At 40.6% G+C, this 19,356-nt stretch overlaps 1 protein-coding gene and 1 pseudogene across 2 annotated transcripts in view; both read right to left on the bottom strand.

The window, feature by feature from the left end:
* The window catches only part of FBXO42 (F-box protein 42), a 67,156-nt gene that overhangs the window by 13,548 nt on the left and 34,252 nt on the right, over nt 1-19,356 (bottom strand). The gene's annotated exons all lie outside the window — the stretch shown is intronic.
* Nucleotides 7,479-8,388, bottom strand: LOC311618131 (small ribosomal subunit protein uS5-like; annotated as a pseudogene). The gene has a single exon. The product of its transcript is annotated as a small ribosomal subunit protein uS5-like (transcript).

The raw sequence follows: 19,356 nt of genomic DNA, 5'->3' as shown, positions 1-19,356 counted from the left end.
CAGGAGGCAGCCAATTGATGATTCTCTCTCATCATTATTTCTATCTCTCTCTCCTCCCTTCCTCTCTGAAATCAATAAAAAATATATATATTTTTAATTGATATAAAGTGTTGGTAAAACGTAACAATATGTATAATCAAACCACTGAGAACACTACTACATATTAGACCTGTACAATCCAATATAGTCAACATTAAACACATGTTAGTGGCTATCAAATCGGAAAGCACAGATATAGAATAACTGCCATCCTATCTAATAAAGAGTAACATGCAAATTGACCATACCTCCGCTATACTCATCAGCCAATCAGGAGTGAATATGCAAATTAACCCAACCAAGATGGCTGCGGCACAGAAGGAGCAGGAGGCTTGGGTTTACCTAGCAATGGAGGAAGCCAAGCTTTCCACCTGCCCTCGCCTGCCTTGGTCTCTGCTTAAGGCTACAAAAGTTAAATTACAGAAGATAAATAAATCCTAAAAAAATGGCAGCAGCCATGGAGATTGAGAGAGCAGGAGGCTTGAGTTGCCCCTGATGATGGAGGAAGCCAAGTTTCCGCAGCCCTGACCTGCTTTGGCCTCCGCTTAAGGCTATAAAGTTTCAATTATAGAAGATAAATAAATCTCAATAAAAATGGCTGCAGCCACAAAGTGAGCAGGAGGCTTGGCTCCACTGAAGACTACAAAGTTTCAATTCAATTATAGAAGATAAATAAATCCCAGATACCAGGGCCTCTGCTTGGGTCGCCGGGGTGTGTGACCAGCCTGTAAACCACCATACGCCCCTCACCCAGGCCGTCCCACACCCCAAGGGAACCCCCACCCTGATTCAGGACACCCTTCAGGGCAAACCAACCGGCCCTTACCTGTGCACCAGGCCTCTATCCTACCTAATCCTATCTAATAAAAAGAATATGCAAATTGACCATCACTCCAACACACAAGAAGGTTGCCCCCAGAGCCAGAGGAGAAAAAGAGGTCATAAGAATAGCCTTGCCCCCATGTGGACACAAGATGGCCGCCACAAGATGGCCAGCAGGGGAGGGCAGTTGGAAGGGACCAGTCTACAAGGGAGGGCAGTTGTGGGCGATAAGGCCAGCAGGGGAGGGCAGTTGGGAGGGACCAGGCCTGCAAGGAAGGGCAGTTGGGGATAATCAAGCCTGCAGGATAGGGCAGTTAGGGGTGACCAGGCCTGCAGGGGAGAGTAGTTAGGGGCAAACAGGCTGGCAGGAGAGCAGTTAGGCATTAATCAGGCTGGCAGGGGAGTGGTGGGGGGGGGGGGGATCAGGGTGGCAGGCAGAAGTGGTTAGGGGCAATCAGGAAAGCAGGCAGGCAAGCAGTTGGCAGCCAGCAGTCCTAGATTGTAAGAGTAATGTCCGACTGCTCTCGAGGGGTCCCAGATTAGAGAGAGTGCAAGCATTTACTATATACTAGACGCTCTGTCCACTGAGCCAAACGGGTTTCGTCTGTGCCCATGTTTACAGGAAATGGGGAAAGTGGTAGAAATGAGTGGGTAATTTAACTTCTAAGAGACATTACAGTTACTGCTACTTATCACTGTTACTACTGCAACTGCACTAATGATGACAATTATTTATTGAGCATTTACTATACACTAGACACTTTTCTAAGTGCTTTGCATATATTAACTAATTTAACCCTTCTGAAACTCCTACTTTATTCCCATTTTACAGATGAGAATACTGAAGCAAAGCTCCTTTAATCAGCTTAACAATAACCCACAACCTTCGGACCAACTAAAGCAAAGCTCCTTTAAAGAACTTGCCCAAGGTCATAGAACAAGTAAGTAGCAGGGCCAGAATTCCAAACCATTTTCTCTGTATTTAAAACTCATTCTCTTAACCTTTATATCAGACTGCTCTTCATGCATACAGATACATTCATTTTGAATAGTTGCCACAAACAAGTCAGATCCGTTAGAAGGTAGGAGTGTTTTAAAGCTGAAAATAGGTAATTAATTGGGTAAGCTACAGACCTAGAGTGGACAGAGAAATGAGTACAAGGCTATTCTTATGACCTCTTTTTCTCCTCAGGCTCTGGGTCACACTCTATCTCTACGACAGCTCCCTTTACTTGTTCTCTGGACTCTCCCAAGGAAAGGTCAGCCGGGGCCAGTGACCATGATAAATCAATCCTGAAGGATGATCTTAGGTAAGGGCTTTCCAAAATGACATCTCAATATCTTTATATTGTAGAAAGCCAAAATCTCTCCCTCTACTTATCCCAAGGAGTGGGAGAACTCCTTTATCCAGCACTTCCAAGGTCTGTTTATGTCACAAATAGGAACTTTAATTTCAGTATCTTACTTAAATATCTCCACAACTAAGCAGGGTTGTACTAAAAGTTAATTTACTCATTCTTCTCCACCTGAATTTGTAAGGAATGTAGGGAAAAACTACCATATAAGAACAAATGAAGCAAGGGGAAGAGAGGCCCCAAAATTCAACATACAACCTCAACATGTAACATACAGTAGTTCAGAATTAAGTGGTCACAGACATGAGTGTATCAAATTTTCTATGACCCAATTATGCACATATTTAATTATTTGTTGCAAATTAGATACTTAAATTCTTAATACTTTCAGAGTCAATAGTGTGAGGCCTTCATAAAGAGTCTCTACTTTTATTATTTCCAAAAATCTACATATTTTATGTTTTAAATTTGTTTAAAGCAGAGGGACTTTAATTCCCCTTCCAATTATCTTTTAAAAAATTTATTTTAAAATTAATTTTTAGAGAGAAAGGGAGAGAAACATCAATGAGATAGAAATGTCGATTGGCTGCTTCCTGCACGCCCCCTCCTGGGGATTAAGCCAGAAACCTGGGCAAATGGCCTGACCAGTAATCCAACAGGTTACTTCTCAGTACATGGAACAATGCTCAACCAACTGACCCACACCAGCCAGGGCACCTTCCAATTAATTTTTTCCCCCCAAAATATATTTTATTGATTTTTATTTTACAGAGAGGAAGAGAGAGGGATAGAGAGCCAGAAACATCGATGAGAGAGAAAAATCAACCAGCTGTCTCCTGCACACCCCCTACTGGGGATGTGCCCGCAACCAAGGTACATGCTACTTGACCGAAATCGAACCTGGGACCTTTCAGTCCTCAGGCTGACGTTCTATTACTGAGCTAAACCGGTTTCAGCCAATTATTTTAATGCAAGGTCCACATCAAAACAATTAAATTTATGGTGAGGTCAGAGAACTTTAGCAGCTTCTATCTCTTAAATAGCTTCTTTAGCCAAATGGAGTTCTGGAAAGCAAACAATAAATCTTTACTAGATTTTTTTGGGGGAGGAGGAATACAAGAAAATTCATGTTCAATTATATTCTTTTATTCATTGTTTTAAAGTTCTAATTACTAATAAACTTTCTAAAATAAAAGCCACATGACCAAACATCCTCAGACAAGGGAAACAGCTAACTTAGATATGGAATAGCCCTGGATAAAATGTCAGGCCCTGAAGTTTGAAGAATTGCACCTATGTGCACGCAGCTCATTCCATACAATAGCTAAAATGATGTCATGCCGTTGTTTAACAAATTATTATTAAAACACACCCCACTACTACATTAGAGACTGAGTGATTTACGGAAAATCTTGCACAATATAGGGCACTCTGATACCAGCAGACCTTCATAGTTAAAAGGCCCATCATCATCATGGTGACATGAAGTAAACACCTCACCCCAAGAAAACTTACAAATTAAGGTTTACACTCATTAGCACATTTATTGGCCTGCTTTCAAAATAATAGGGCTACTGGGCCTCTACACAAAGTCTAAATATCATTGTATCACAAAAGTGGAGTGTTGCTCCCATGTAGCTTCTCACCAAGCAGCACAGGACAAAATGTGCCTATAATCCAAATCGGACAGACATGTTACTCAAGCCTGTTCCTCCAGAGCCAATGTTCTCACAGGCTTAATTCCCCAAACATAGCAAAGGCCTCCTAATCAACACAGCAGATATGATCAATGGAGCAAATTCAAAACAAGGCACAAGCCAAAAAGGCAACTGTGGGAAACTGGGTGATCAGATAGGCACTCTATGCGCTGAACTGGCATTCCCTAAAATTGTTAATTGGTTCAGATGTTTCCCAAGATTCCTATGAATCAGAAGAAAGTTTCACATGCAAAAGACAGTGGTAGAATTACAAGGCATTCTTGTTTATTTTTGCAAAGAAGATGGCAAAACAGTGAAGCAATTCTAATTCTGGTTTGGTTTCTGTGCCATTTCCACACAACTGCAGTTTCTATTCATTCAGAACCTAGGGCTAGAAGAGTAGCTCAACTGTTGGACACAAGATAAAACAAGAACATGTTTTCATTGGGGAATGTATTTTATCTGTGACTAAAAATTATTTTTATATCTTCAGACTATGATCTTTACTTATTAATATCATTAGTTTATTATTATGTTATAAATAACTAGAGGCCCAGTGCACAAAATTTGTGCACAGGTGTGGGAGGGTGTTCCTCAACCCGGCCTGTGCCCTCTAGCAGTCTGGGAGCCCTCAGGGGATGTCCGACTGACAGCTCATCCTTAGCGGCTGCCATGACCGCTGTGCTTGCCAGCCTTGAGCCCAGCTTCTGGCTAAGTGGTGCACCCACTGTGGGAGGCACACTGACCACCAGGGGGCAGCTCCCGTATTAAGTGTCTGCCCCCTGGTGGTCAGTGTGCATCACAGCAACCAGTCATTGCTCTGTTAGATCAAATTGCATATTAGCCTTTTATTATATAGGATAGTTACATTCCCCTACAGCTGTAATTCTTAATCTTTAGCTACATCAGAAGTAGTTGGAGGTCTAGTTACAACAGACTGCTGGGACACCCTTCTGAGTTTCCGATTTAGGAGGAAGGGGTGAGGTCAGACATTGCATGTCTAATAAGCTCCCAGGGAACTAAAATTTAAAAACCATATTGTAGAGAGTTAAATAATCCTTGACAATGCTCCAATAGGACTTAAAAAGGCATGCAGTCATCCTTTTGCCTTATATCCAAGTTTAGATGATTCTTCTTTTTTTTTTTTAATCCTTACCTAAGTATATTTTCCCACTGATTTTTATAGAGAGGGAAAGACAGAGAGAAGTATCAATGTGAGAGAAACACATCAATTGGTTGCCTTCTGCACAAGCCCCAACCAGGGCCCTCGACCAAAATCAAATCTGGGACCCTTAGGTCTACAGGTCGATGCTCTATCCACTGAGCCAAACCAGCTAGGGCTAGATGATTCTTCTTAATCCTGAATCTATCCTTAATTTCTTCTGTGCATCCACGTTGCATATGACTATATAAAAGAACCCTTTATTTTGATAGCAGAATAAGGATATGGATCCAAGGTCGGTTTTTCTTGGCAAATGCTTTGATTAAAGGGGTGCTGAAAGGAACTACTTTAACATTTTCAATCTACAAACATTTCCCTAGTTGGCCACATCTACATGTCACTGAACCCACACTCTGAAAAATAAATTTTAAAATGTGTTCCTCCTACTGGCTTTCTGGCAAATCACTTTAAGACTCACATACAACAACATAAGTGACTCTGAAAATAGAAAGATTTAAAACTAGGAATTAGGGACTTATAAGAGGTAAAGTTTGAAAACAAGAAAATTGTGAGCATGAAAAATTTAACTGTGGGACTCACTAGTGCCAATGAGTCCAGAAGAAAGGTACTGGACAAAAACATCTCACTTCTCTCATGAAATTCTGGAATGTGTCTGTGTGGGGCTTTCCTTTTAAAGGGAGCATCGTCTAAATTGCTTCTTAACCAGCAGTCAAAAATTTTTCCCTGAATGCTTTCAAATTATGTTATAGTAATGATTCCAAAGGGGACATTAAAGAATGAGTAACGGTACTGACGCTCAGTTCCTCTCTCCATTTCATGTTAACAATCTTCGCAGTACTGACTTTCTCAGGGTAGGTCCAATGACAGGCATTCACTCCATATGTACTACACTAGTCCTTCCCACACAAAACTGGCCTTAAGGGCAAAATGAGACCAGACAGATAAGATTAACCAACAACCTTACCTCACAGTTTCTTTTGTGTGGGTACTTCCCTGTACCAGGAGCCTTGAGTTGGTGTGTGCATGGGAGAGAGCTGGGGGGGGGGGAGATTACTTTTGCTGATAGGACCCAAGCTAGGTCTTGGGAAGCTTATCAAGCCTTGGGCTAGACAGAGCTGTCATTATGGTGGTGTGTGAAGAGACTGACCTTGATAGCAAGAGTTCAGAGGTCAGAAGAATAATTTGGAGAAGCATTTCCCAGAATACCACATTAGCATCTGAATCAGAAAACTCAGAGGGCACAGGAGGAGGTGCTGGCACAACTTAGGAGGCAAAGAGACCCTTTAGTTGTTCTTTAAACTACTGGAGTTAACATTTAATTGCTTACAAGTCTATAAATGGTTTTTAATTTTATAGGTAACACTTTGTAATGGAAACAAGAAAAGCGTGTTTCACCATTTTCTGATTTGAGGAATAAGGAGGTAAAAAGAAACTGAGAACATATCACAGTTCATGAGTATAAAAGAACCTTCTTGGGCTGTAAACATCTTGAAGACAAATAACTATTCAGAATGGTCTCCAAAGTAGGCAGCCAGGACCACTGGGCTCTATCTGGAACAGGCATCAATTTCTCTTCTGATGTTGTAAATACGTCCATATTAATACCAATATGGCCAATAATAATTACAGTAAGTCTTTGCATTTAGATAGATGCTCACAGAAGATATAAAAATATGCTTATTGTACAGAAGGAAAGTCGGAGGCAAATATAAAGTTATTCTTTGGCAAAGTGACTACAGAACCTCAAACTACAGTTCTCTTAAGACTTGGTTCTAATCAATTGTGCTCTTTTAACTCAGCCTAAAATAGGGATTTGAGTTAGTCATCAAGAACATGGTACTGGAATCAAAAGAACTAAGTCTTTCTACATAGACATGGCTCTTTTCAGGATCTCTGCCAGCACCATCTCTTTCCAAGTGGGGCTAAAGGCCTTCCTAGGGGGAGGAGTGGATGGGGAGGGGACATCCTGTGTCTACCTCAATTAGCAGTTAGCACATTGTGTTGAAATTATCTAGTTAGAGTCTCCCAGTAAGATTATATGTACTATACTACAGAACAGGAACTATTTTTTCTGAAAAAGTTTACTGAATTGAATGAACCAACCCATGGAAGCAAATGGTTAGAACCCTCATGAATTGGGATGGTAACTGGTTCCAGTTAATCACAACCTACAATGGAGGCATCAGTGGGCCTTTCAGCAGGGGAAAAGTTAAACACTTCAAAAGTTTAATTGATCCACACTCTTCTTTTTTCCTTATTTTATTCCTCTGTTTCAACATGGCGAGAAATCTACTGGTTGATGTCAAAACAACTCACTGATAATAAACAAAGCTCATCTGGATCCCAGGCTTGAGGGCACATTTTTTTTTTTTTTTCCCAGACTTAAATCATCACTTTATTTTTCTTGTATAAAATTATGTGGTGGCCACAGCTGGAGCCTGAGTCCTCTGCACAGAAACTCTGGTGTGAGTCTTCACAAGATGGTCAGTGAATTCCTGATAGGGAGACTTGGTGAACACCATCTCCTTCCAGAGATCTGGGGTGAGATAGCTGTCTTAGAGATGGCATCAAAGGTGGCCTTGGCGAAGTTGCCCAGGGTGGCAGTGCAGCCCCTGGTTGAGGTGTAGCAGTCATCAATACCAGCCATCATCAGCAGCTTCTTGGGCACAGGGGCGGAGACAATGCCCGTACCCCTGGGGGCAGGGATGAGGCGCACCAGTACAGAGCCACAGCGGCCAGTCACCTTGCAAGGAACCGTGTGGGGCTTGCCGATCTTGTTTCCCCAGTAGCCTCGCCACACGGCACAAAAGAGAGCTTGGCCAGGATGATGGCTCCGCGGACGGCAGTGGCTACTTTTTTTGAGCACTTAACACCCAGACCAACATGTCCATTGTAGTCCCCAATGGCGACAAATGCCTTGAACCGGATCCTCTGGCCGGCACGGGTCTGCTATTGCACAGGCATGATCTTCAACACCTCATCCTTGAGGGATGCCCCCAAGAGAACGTCAATGATCTCAGATTCCTTGATGGGCAAGGAGAATAGGTAGATCTCCTCTAGGGATTTGATCTTCATGTCCTTGACCAGGCGGCCCAGCTTGGTGACAGGGATCCACTCCTTTGCCCTCGGCCTCGGCCCCTGCCCCGACCCCGGCCACGACCCCGGCCCCGGAGGCCGCTGCCAAATCCTCCACGGAAGCCGCCGCGACTTCCTACTCCGGGGCCCCAGGGGCCTCCGGGCCCTCCCGCAGCACCGGTGTCACCCGCCATTTGTTTTGTCGGAAAAGAAGCCAGGGCACATATTTTTATTATTAAAATTATACCTACATCTTTATAAACATCACTCCCTGTGTCTTTAACAGAATACCCAAAACAAGAGGAACTTTTATAATGGGCATAAGAAACTTTTAGATCCTATATCACTATATATGCCACAGGCAGAGACAAAACAAATTCCCTATTGGCGTTGTTTTCACTTCTAAACAAACCCACACAACAGACCCAGGCCATTTGATGAATAGGGTAGCACTTATCAGCTAAATATTAACAACATGAAAACCAGTAATAGTTCCTTGTTACCACTTCAAGTAGACTTTTGATTCAATTTCTGGGGAAGAAGAAGAGGTCCAGAGTCTCAGTTTAATCTGATAAACTGTAATTGCAGTTCTAAGTGGGGGGAGAGGGGGTACTCTTTGTAAGTGGCTCTGTTTAGAAGTGAAAACAATGCTGCTAGTCATACAGTGTCTGGCCTGGTGTCAAAATAGGAAAATCATAGTTAGGCGGGAGAGAGCCAAACTGAAATATGGCATAATCTTATTTATTCTCTCCCCCAAAGTATTCAAAGTTTACCCAGATTTGTGCTATGCAAACTTTCCCACTCTTCTCTCCAGCAGGAGAGAATGTGTACCCACCTTAGAAAAGCATGTATTCTGGAAAAATCCCCAGATCTGAACTTTATAAACAAACAAGAAGGATTCCTTCCTTTCCTAGGGGAACCCACTGGCTCTGCGCTCATTCACATCTCCCGAGACCACCACAGTTCCGGGCTGTTCCAAGACTGCATAGGGCTAGAGGAGACAAGGAGAAATCACCAACTCATAAAGGAGACTGACCAGGACCTGGCCCATGGATCTGGAAGAAGCTGATACAACAAAGAATTTAGCCACCTAAGTAACATCTTATGCCTTGTTCATAGAGATTAGCATATGTAAGTGGTACCTGGGCAACTGGGTGTCTTCCTTCTAGAAAAATAAAAAAATGTAGATGGAGATTCAAGTACTTCATAGTTATTTTCATCAAATATATAATCTTAATTAAAAACAATCAGCCTTAAAAATAAGTTATAACAAATTGTTAATAGAATCCTAATTGCTAGCTTGCTACTTTTCTCCTCACAAATCAAATTTCCTTTTAATTATAAGTCCTGGCTCTATGCATATTTTATAACTTACTTTAAACATCCCATCCACTCTCTTGCATTACCAGTTATTTTCTTCTTAGTTCTTTATATTTTCTTTGTATTGATTTATCTGTTTATTCTGTCTTCCCCCAGGAGACCCTGCTTCTTGTTCATACCTGTATCTCTAGTACCTATAACAACACTGGGCATAAACATTCAATAAATAAAGACATGAAAATGAATAAACAAAGCAATGAATGCTGTCACTTTTTAAGCTTTGAGAACTAGAGAATAACCATGACCACTTTCCACTCCTTGTTTATTACTTCATTTTCTACATCCTTCCCCATCTGAGTACTGTATTGTATATAATCTGAACAAAAATTATGAAAGGTCGGTATTATCATCTCTACCCTAAAGGTGACACAAATGAGATGTTAAATAATCTAAAGTCACCCAGTTACTAAGCAACAGAGATCTGGATGCAAACCTGTGTTTGGCACAAAAATCATGCTTGTAATGGTATTACTAACTAGCTTCCTTCTCTCTCACAACATAGTCCTATCATCACTTTAGGTCATGAGGTTCTTAAATAATGAGTAGTATTTTTAATTATTAGCCAAATAGTCTTTCCTTCCCAAATCACAGATCTTCCTACTAGAGCAGAACTAAGTGAATGGAGAAATCTCAGGGATACTTATATCTAGAATATTTCTTCAGGTTGACAAGTAAGTCTTAAGAAATTAGTGCTTATGTCCACAAACAAACTTATATAACCCAGTACCCATCAATAGGAGAATGGTGTAAAAATCAAGTGGTATAGTCACACTGTGGAACACTCATAGCATTTAACTACTGACAGATGAATCTCCAAACAACAACAAAAAACAAGATGAGTCTCAAAAAAAAAATCTGTTAGGAGTCAGAATAGTGATTACTTCTTTGGAGAGTGGTATTAGCAGCAGAGGGGCATGAGAGAACTTTTTGAGGTGATAATTTTGTATCTTGATCTAGGTCAGGGGTGGGGAAAATTTTTTCTGCCAAGGGTTATTTGGATATTTATAACATCATTTGTGGGCCATACAAAATTATCAACTTAAAAATTAGCCTGCTATGCCGAAACCGGTTTGGCTCAGTGGATAGAGCGTTGGCTTGCAGACTGAAAGGTCCCAGGTTCGATTCCGGTCAAGGGCATGTACCTTGGTTGCGGGCACATCCCCAGTAGGGGGTGTGCAAAAGGCAGCTGATCGATGATTCTCTCTCATTGATGTTTCTAACTCTCTATCCCTCTCTCTTCCTCTCTGTAAAAAAATCAATAAAAAAATATATATATATTTTTAAATTAGCCTGCTATGTTTGGTCAATCATTTAATTAACTCACCCCCGATGCCTTGGCAGGCCAGACCAAATGACTTGTTCATTTTTTTTTTTAATTAAATTATTATTTTTGTACATATACCAATGTGACTTGTTCATTTTATTATATGTAATAATAAAATTTGTTCATTTTATTATATGTAAATTATATCTTTTTAAAAAATATTTTATTGATTTTTTACAGAGAGGAAGGGAGAGGGATAAAGAGAAACATCGATGAGAGAGAATCATCAATCAGCTGCCTCTTGCACACCCCCCACTGGAGATGTGCCCGCAACCAATGTACATGCCCTTGACCGGAATCGAACCTGGGACCTATCAGTCCACAGACCAACGCTCTATCCACTGAGCCAAACCTGTTTCGGCTGTAAATTATATCTTAATAAAGTATTATTAAGAAGAAAAGAATGGCTAGTTCAAAGCTGGTAGAGTGAATTATAAACCCTGTTTACACTGTTGTCACATGCCATCCATCACCTACCACTTTCACCAGTAAACAGAAATAGCAGCAAACCAATGTCAGAATTAAAATTCATTATGTGAGGTCTTCAAGAACACAATACTCACTTAAAATGTATGCACCCTGTAACTCATATATGTAAATCAAACAGCTAGCAACATTTCAAGATTAGGCTATGGATTTCAGAAAGCTTACTAAAATGGGAGAGAAGGCAAAAAAGAACACAATGTAAAAGCCAACACATCATATATAAAATCCGTAACTCATAATCACTTCGAGAGAACTATGAAAAAGAGGAAATTAACAGGGCACTGCTTTTTTTGAAAAGTATAATCACTTAAAGCATAGTTCAAGAGTTCATCTCCCAAAGAAGAAATGAAAGCTACTGAGATTTGAAAAGACAAAGAAGCCTCCCAGAATTCAAGTTAATATTTTTAAGTTAATAAATCACCAATTACAATTCTCACCCATCTAGAAAAAACCCCCTGTAGACTCTTTACAAAATCTCCTCAAATTCACAAGAGCTAGAAAACTTAAGCAATGGGCCTCATCCTGTATATAGAAAATAAAAATCAATGTGCTCTAGGCCTAAGTGGGTACATGGCCCTGCTGAGTGTCCTGGAAACCTACAGTCATTCATGGGAAAGCAGAAGTTAGAAATATCTATCCATATAGGATTAGATTTCTACAATTTCATTCAAGCATAAAATAAAGTTAATATGTCTGAGCATTGGAGATATACAGGGATAGGGCATCAAGCAAAATGAAGTTTATTGTAGTCATAAAACACAAAAGTGCTGTTGGGGGCGATTATGTGGCTATCTGAGAATAAACAGAGACACTACATAGTCTGAGAGCAACCGAAAATTGCTTGTCGAGATGGTAGGTAGACAGGATCACAATGTAAGATATGAAAGCTCAGAATTCTAAGGAGAATCACTGTTTATTCTCAGCGACACTCTAGATTTCTGTCTCAAATAAGAAAAGGTTTAAAGGGTTTTAAGAAAGAGTAGAAAACGCCGAGACCGGTTTGGCTCAATGGATAGAGTGTCGGCTTGGGGACTGAAGGGTCCCGGGTTCGATTCCGGTCAAGGGCATGTACCTTGGTTGCGGGCATATCCCCAGTAGGGTGTGCAAGAGGCAGCTGATCGATGATTCTCTCTCATCGATGTTTCTAACTCTCTATCTCTCTCCCTTCCTCTCTGTACAAAATAAAAAAAAAAAAAAAAAAAAAAAATATATATATATATATATATATATATATATATATATATATATATATATATATATATTAAAAAAAAAAAAAGAAAGAGTAGAAAAGGCTCATGAGTTGGACCAAATGAATAAAAGTTAAAGGATGCTGGATTTTCAACATGGAGAGAAAAGGCTATAGTCAGATTTTAGTATATTTTGGTAATCAATACATTTGATGATCAAGAAAAGATTCATAAGGTAGGATTAATTGGCTTTCACATTCACAAAAATATTTGAACAGTGAGCTCAATGATCTGCTTTTAGAACAGAGAATAGAAGTTTAGTGTATTTGAAAGGCAAGTATATCCTCTGGTTACATGGTTCAGTCTTTACCAGTTGATAAGCATTCACTTCTCCCGCATCTCCAGAGACCTGGCATTCTCATAACATATTTGCATATAATGGTAATTTCAAAAAATATATGAAGTCCTTTAATGTAAAACAGAATCTAGTGATTATGAGTATACTAATACATTATTCTAAAAAATTCCACATGCAACTATTTCAATGACAGCATTGACACCTGGGACCTAAGCGGAGGGAAAAAGTAGATGATCTTTCTCAGAACAGACTGTTCTGTGGGCTGTTTTGGGTAAACCTGGTGCCAGGTATCAGTTCCAGATTTATTTGTTTTGATATTTCCTCATGCCTTAACCCAAGGCTCAAAGAGGGCAGTAGAGAACCAAAGACTAAGTTTTTCCCCTAGACACAGGACAGAAAGCTTCACCCATGGATCCAAGAGCCCTATATGCATCATTTTTAAGGTATGATTTACACAGTCAGAAAACACAATGATACTATGGGCAGTTATCTCTGGACAGTTCTAGCACTTTTCAGCTGCTAAGGATGTCCTGTCTTTCCTACAGACATCCAATATAACCAATACTTTTTCTTGCCCCTGACTCCAAAAGTAAACTAGCTTTTCTGAAGGATTACTCAATGATTTTGGAAGAGATGATTATTCTTTTAGGGAATTTTTTTAAAGGAACAAAATTATTTTAAAAATGGATCTGGGCTTCCCTCCCTCTGGCCAGCCGCAGGCACCCAGGACCTGGGCTGACTTCGCCCGGGCTGACTGCAGCCACAGGGGACCTGGGCAGGTAGCTTTGCCTGTGCTGTAGTCACAGGCACCCAGGACCGTGGGGCGGGTGGCTTGTCCCTCTCCCAGGCCACAGCCTGGCTGGTCCCCATTCTTCTCTTAAGTTCATTTGTGCCTGGCTGGTCACATTCCTCTCTCCCCAGTGTTGAGTGTCTGAGCCATGATGGCATGAGGGTGTGAAGACCATTCGCATATTAGCTCTTTATTATATAGAATTATTGTATTATTTTCCATATAAACAATTGTAAACCTACTTTTGCTTCACCCTGTATATTTTAAGTAAGCTTCCAAGTGATTTGGAGAAAAGTGATCTGCTATGTGGTTGTTAGAACAGTGGTCTTATCTCTTCCTCTTTTTACAGAGAAGGAAATCAAGACCCAGAAAATGAAGAAGTGATTAGATTCAGAATCAAGTAGCTCAGGAGTTGCTAGGTCAAGTTTGGAACAAGCATCTAGTTTGTGTATCTCTCTCCTTGAGTGTGTTTATTCTAAAACAAAGGGCCTGAACCACAAGCCATGGCCTGGGATTGCATGTGTGACTGAAAGAGAAGAAACTCGAAAGGGAAATAGAAATCCTTGAGAAAGAAGATTCTATGGGGAGAATGTGGTGGGAAAATCAACTGTGCTCCAGGACTAATTAACCGAGATGACAGGCTGAGCTTTAAATCTTGACCTACTATTTATAGACTCTCCCAATATTTATACTCTCCTAACTGAAATGGGTGTGGGCTGATATTTAAGAAGTTTTAAAAATCAGACCACCACTCTAATTCTAAGGTAAGAGCTTCTATAATACTTGAAAACTTTATCTTGATTTAAGTCTACCAAAAAAGGCTGTGACTTATGATATTACATATTAAACAGATGCCAAAATTAACCTCAGTTTGAATAAAGAGTATTTTAGAAACAGTGGTTTAAATATTAGTCTTTTGAAATACCTATCACAAGCACTGCTCATTTGATCTGGGAATTGAACACAAACTGAGTCAAACTAACTGATTAAGAACTAAGGTGTTATCTAGGATAACACCAGAAGGGGAAACACTCAACTTCCTAGAACCACCTGGCAAAGACTACAATGTACACAATTGTACATTCATAAGCATTGGCCAGGATTTCTAACGGCTTCTGTTCTGTCCCACCCTTTCTTTCTTTTCTTTTTCTTTTGAGTGATAAAGCAATCAGCCACCAGCTCCCACATTTAGCCATTCACCAGCATACAGTAATCATATACTTTTCCTTTCTTGTTCCTTTGGATAAACGGTAAATGTTTCCATCTCTGGCCAACACCTCCACTTGTATAGTAGATTCTGCCCTGCTCACTACTCAAGGACACTGCTCTAACAATTCTTCCTTTCAATCCAAATCATTCCCAACAGCATATAAATATGCTATATAACCTGCCATCTTAAAAACACAAAAACAACCTGTTAATCCTACAACCATCTCTACTTAGTATCTCATTTCTTAGCTCTCCTTTATAGCAAAACTCTTTAAAAAAAAAATTAATGTATTGTTTATACTGTATTCAACTCCTCTCTTCCATTCTTTTTTTTTTTTAAAGTTTGCTGATTTTGAGAGAGGAAGGGGAAGGGAGAGAGATAAAAATTGATGTGAGAGCACAACATCATTGGCTGCCTCCTGCATGCCCCTACCAGGGATTGAGCCTGCAACCTGGGCATGTGCCCTTGATCGGGAATTGAACTGGCAACCTCCTAGTGCATGGGACAATGCTCAACCAACTAAGCCACACCAGCCAGGACATCCAAACCGTGGGCAAATCCCATTGGCTCTAGCCAATCCACCCAGTTTTATCTTTTTGTTAACACACCAGTCCAAGTCACCATCATTTCTCATTTCCCACCTAGATTAGTGATGCCACTTTTAATCCATCTCCTCATTTCCACACTTGCCCTCTTACACAGTCTTCTCAGAAACCAAATGATCAGCCATTTCACTCTGGCCTTTACAATGGACAGAAAGGCTTACATTATTTGTCAAACCTCCTCTCAAAGAATATTCTCCTCTGTTCACTCTGTTCCAGTCACACTGGATTTCTCATGACCCCTGACGATCCCAAGCACACTCCCACCTCTAGATCTTTGCACTTATACTCTCTGTGTGGAATGTTCTTTCCTTCGATATCTACATGATTCATTTCTTGAACCCGGCAAGTCTTTGTTCTAACATCATCTTCTCGATGAGGTCTACCCTGATCACCCTAGATATAACCACCCCCCATTCTAGAGCCTTCCTTACCATACTCTAATTTTGATTCAATAGTATTTATTAATCATTTTCCATTACATATTTATCTTTTTGGGGGGAGAGGGAATTGGTTTATTCTGCTTTAATCTGATATAAGAATCATAGCTAAAATGGTCTTAAATAGTCTTGAGAGGCTTGTCTTTTATGGGCAAAAATGTATAGACAGAGAATAGAAGGGACAGCAGGAGTAAGATAATCTAATTAGCGTTAATGCCGGCAGTGGTCCAACTGGAAGTGTGTGATAAGGGCGCACTCACACGTCCTACATACGTGTGCCCTCTCTTCCAGGAGGGACAGCGTTAGAGCTCGTGATGATTTATTTGCAAGTGGTAGGAGGAGGCTTTACAGAGCAGAGCCAGTTTGCCCTGCCTCCTCAAAGGTAAATGAGTTAATGAGACAGATCTTCATGCCTGCCTGTGGCCCAGGTTCGAGTTATCTTTGAGGCAATGGGAAGGCACTGATATACACACATGCACAATATTTGTCATTTGTTTTATATCTGTGTTCCCTCATTTGAATGTAATCTCCATTAGAAGTGGAACTTTTGTCTGTTTTATTAAGTCATGTATCCCTGGCATCTAAAACAATACCAGGCACAGAGTAGGCAATCCATAAATATTTGCTTCATGAACAAATGAAAGATGAGCGAAGAATTAACTGAACAAAGGAAAGACTATGCTGTCATTTAAGGGAAGTCAAGCCCTGTTTTAAATGTCAAACTCTCAAACAACCAATGACTTAATACCACCAATTAAATGTTTGAAATGTTTAAAAATGAAACTTCTTCCAAATATTTATTTTCCACATCAACAAACACTAACTACTTAGCTGCACAAACCTGAAATATAATTGAGCTGGTATGACTCTCTCACCCTCCCATATCCAATCTATACAGAAGTCCCATTAATTTTAACATGTAAGTTCAGCTCACAATTTCATCTACTTCTATCTCCTCTACTAGGACTCCAAGCCATCACAGTACTCACCTGTACTATTTTGATAGCCTATCTGTTCTTTTCTTTTCTTGCCTACTTCAATCTACTTCCTTCACAGCTGCAAAAGTGTTCTTTAAAATGCAAATCCTATATAATAAAAGCCTAGCATGCAAATTGACTGAACAGTGGAATGACGCATACTGACCACCCAAGGGGCAGATGCTCAACACAGGAGCTGCCCCAGCCTGCAGGCCCCAGGCCAGCCAAGGTGGGTGCCAGCGGGAGGCCCTGATCAACCCGCCAATTGCCCCACAGAGGGAGGTGACTGGCAGCAGTGGTGGGGGACAGGGGTGGCGCCAGGCCAGCTAAGGCAAGTGCCAGCGGGGGAGGGGGCCAAACACTCCACCAGGCACCCCAAAGATCGCCCCTGATAGCCAGCCAGGCCTAGGGACCCTAGTTGGGTCATAATGCTCCTCTGCTTAAAATCTCAAACGTTCACAAAATTTGGTCTGTGAGTGAGTTGGCTCCTGTCTACATATAAACTCCACCTGTGCCACTCTATTCTTTTTTTGTTTTATTAATATATTTTTATTGATTTTTTAAAAATATATTTTACTGATTTTTTATAGAGAGGAAGGGAGAGAGATAGAAAGTTAGAAAGATCAATGAGAGAGAGTCATCGATCAGCTGCCTCCTGCACACCCCGTACTGGTATGTGCCTGCAACCAAGGTAAATGCCCTTGACTGGAATCGAACCTGGGACCCTTGAGTCCAAAGGTCGACACTGAGCCAAACTCTTATTCCTTGATCATTATGCCACATCTACAAAGGCCTGCTTTCAAGTCTTCCAGCATGTCTGATTCTTTACTGCCCTTGAGTCTCTGCACATGTTCTCACTTTTCTCCACTTGTCATCCTTCAGATCTCAGTAAAAAAAAATGTTGCCTCCTGTTTAAAGTAGCTCTCCCCCTCTTTGTATCTCATTCCTTGTTTGTTCCCTTAATAATTTCTCAATTTGCTTGTTTTTTGTCTCTTCTCCACTGTAATATAAGCTCCATGAGGGCAGGGACCACAATAGCAAGTGTAAAAGGCGGGAGGATATAGATGTCTCTGGAAATATCTGAGAAGTATAGCTGTATGAAGGTCTCTCTCAGCTCTAAGAGCTCTCATTCCAATACTCATCATCCTCCAGATGGAGCATGTGTATGATTTCAAAAGGCATTAATAAAGACAAGATTTCAATGCAACTTGGATTAATACCAACTGCTATGGACCAAACTATATCTCTCCCAAAATTCATATGTGAAAGCCCTAATCCCAATGCAATGGAATCTGGAGATAGGACTTTAGGGAAATAATTAGGGTTAGAATTTGAGAGTGGTGGGGCCCTCATGATGGGATCAGTGTTCTTACTAAAAAAAAGAAAAAAACATAGGACCCTCTCTGCTATGTGAGGATGGAGCAAGAAGGCAGCTGTCTGAAAGCCAGGAAGACAGCCCTCACCGGCACTCGGATCTCAAGACGCCTAGCTTCCAGAATTGAGAAATAAATTTCTGCTGTTGAAACCAACCAGTCTATGTATGATATTTTGTTAGCGCAGCCTGAACTAAGTAAGACATCAACCAAATAAGAACGCTCCACTCACAATATAACCACATAAACATGTAAAAAGATACCTGGCACAGCAGCAATGTCTATCAAGATTCCCACCCCATACTGTTCCACTGCTTGTTTGATAATCTTCTCCAAATAGCTACATATTTGAAGACTAAATACTGTTAAAGCTATTGCTTTAAATGTTCATCACTTGTAAATACTCAAATGCTAGAGGAAGACTTCACAGCTGGCATGAAAGGGTGGTGAGTAGCACCCTCCCTCAGGTACCCTCCCCAACCCACCCTCCATGCACTAAAATGGGTGACTCAGGCACACCAGGACATAGCAACACTGTTTTGTTCAGAAAGAGTCTCTGATGTTTCAGTTAGGAAGTACTTGTGGCTGGGACTCATGACAGCATATAGAAACATTTCCCCAGGCAATCTTCCCATGGGATTTCTGTCTAAAGGAGAATCTCAGGGGCTCTTTACTCAGCTATTGTTTGTTTAAGCATAGACATTTCAAAAACCCGAGTTTTCCCCTCTAAAACTAGGTTCTAATTGTAGATTAGAATGGTATAGCAACTAGATTCTTTGAGGTACTTTGTTAGAAAATTATCTTTAACATTCAGGAGCTTACGTGACTTATAAAAGGAAACAGGCTAACACTGTATTTTTAAAAATTCAGTTATTTCTCTGATACTTTCTACCTTGGAAATCTCAAAACAGCCTTAAAAAAGCACTGGGGTGGGGGAGAGGACGGGGAGAAAAATAAAAAAACACCATTAAATTCTATCTAATAGGGAGAAATAAGGAAAAATAAGCAAAGTAGTTGGCAACAGTTATGAAGATCCCAAAATCAGAAAGTTCCACTTT

Source organism: Pipistrellus hanaki (genome assembly GCF_964339955.1).
Source record: "Pipistrellus hanaki genome assembly, chromosome: 2".
NCBI lineage: Eukaryota > Metazoa > Chordata > Mammalia > Chiroptera > Vespertilionidae > Pipistrellus > Pipistrellus hanaki.
This window is presented reverse-complemented; position numbering and strand designations above follow the sequence as displayed.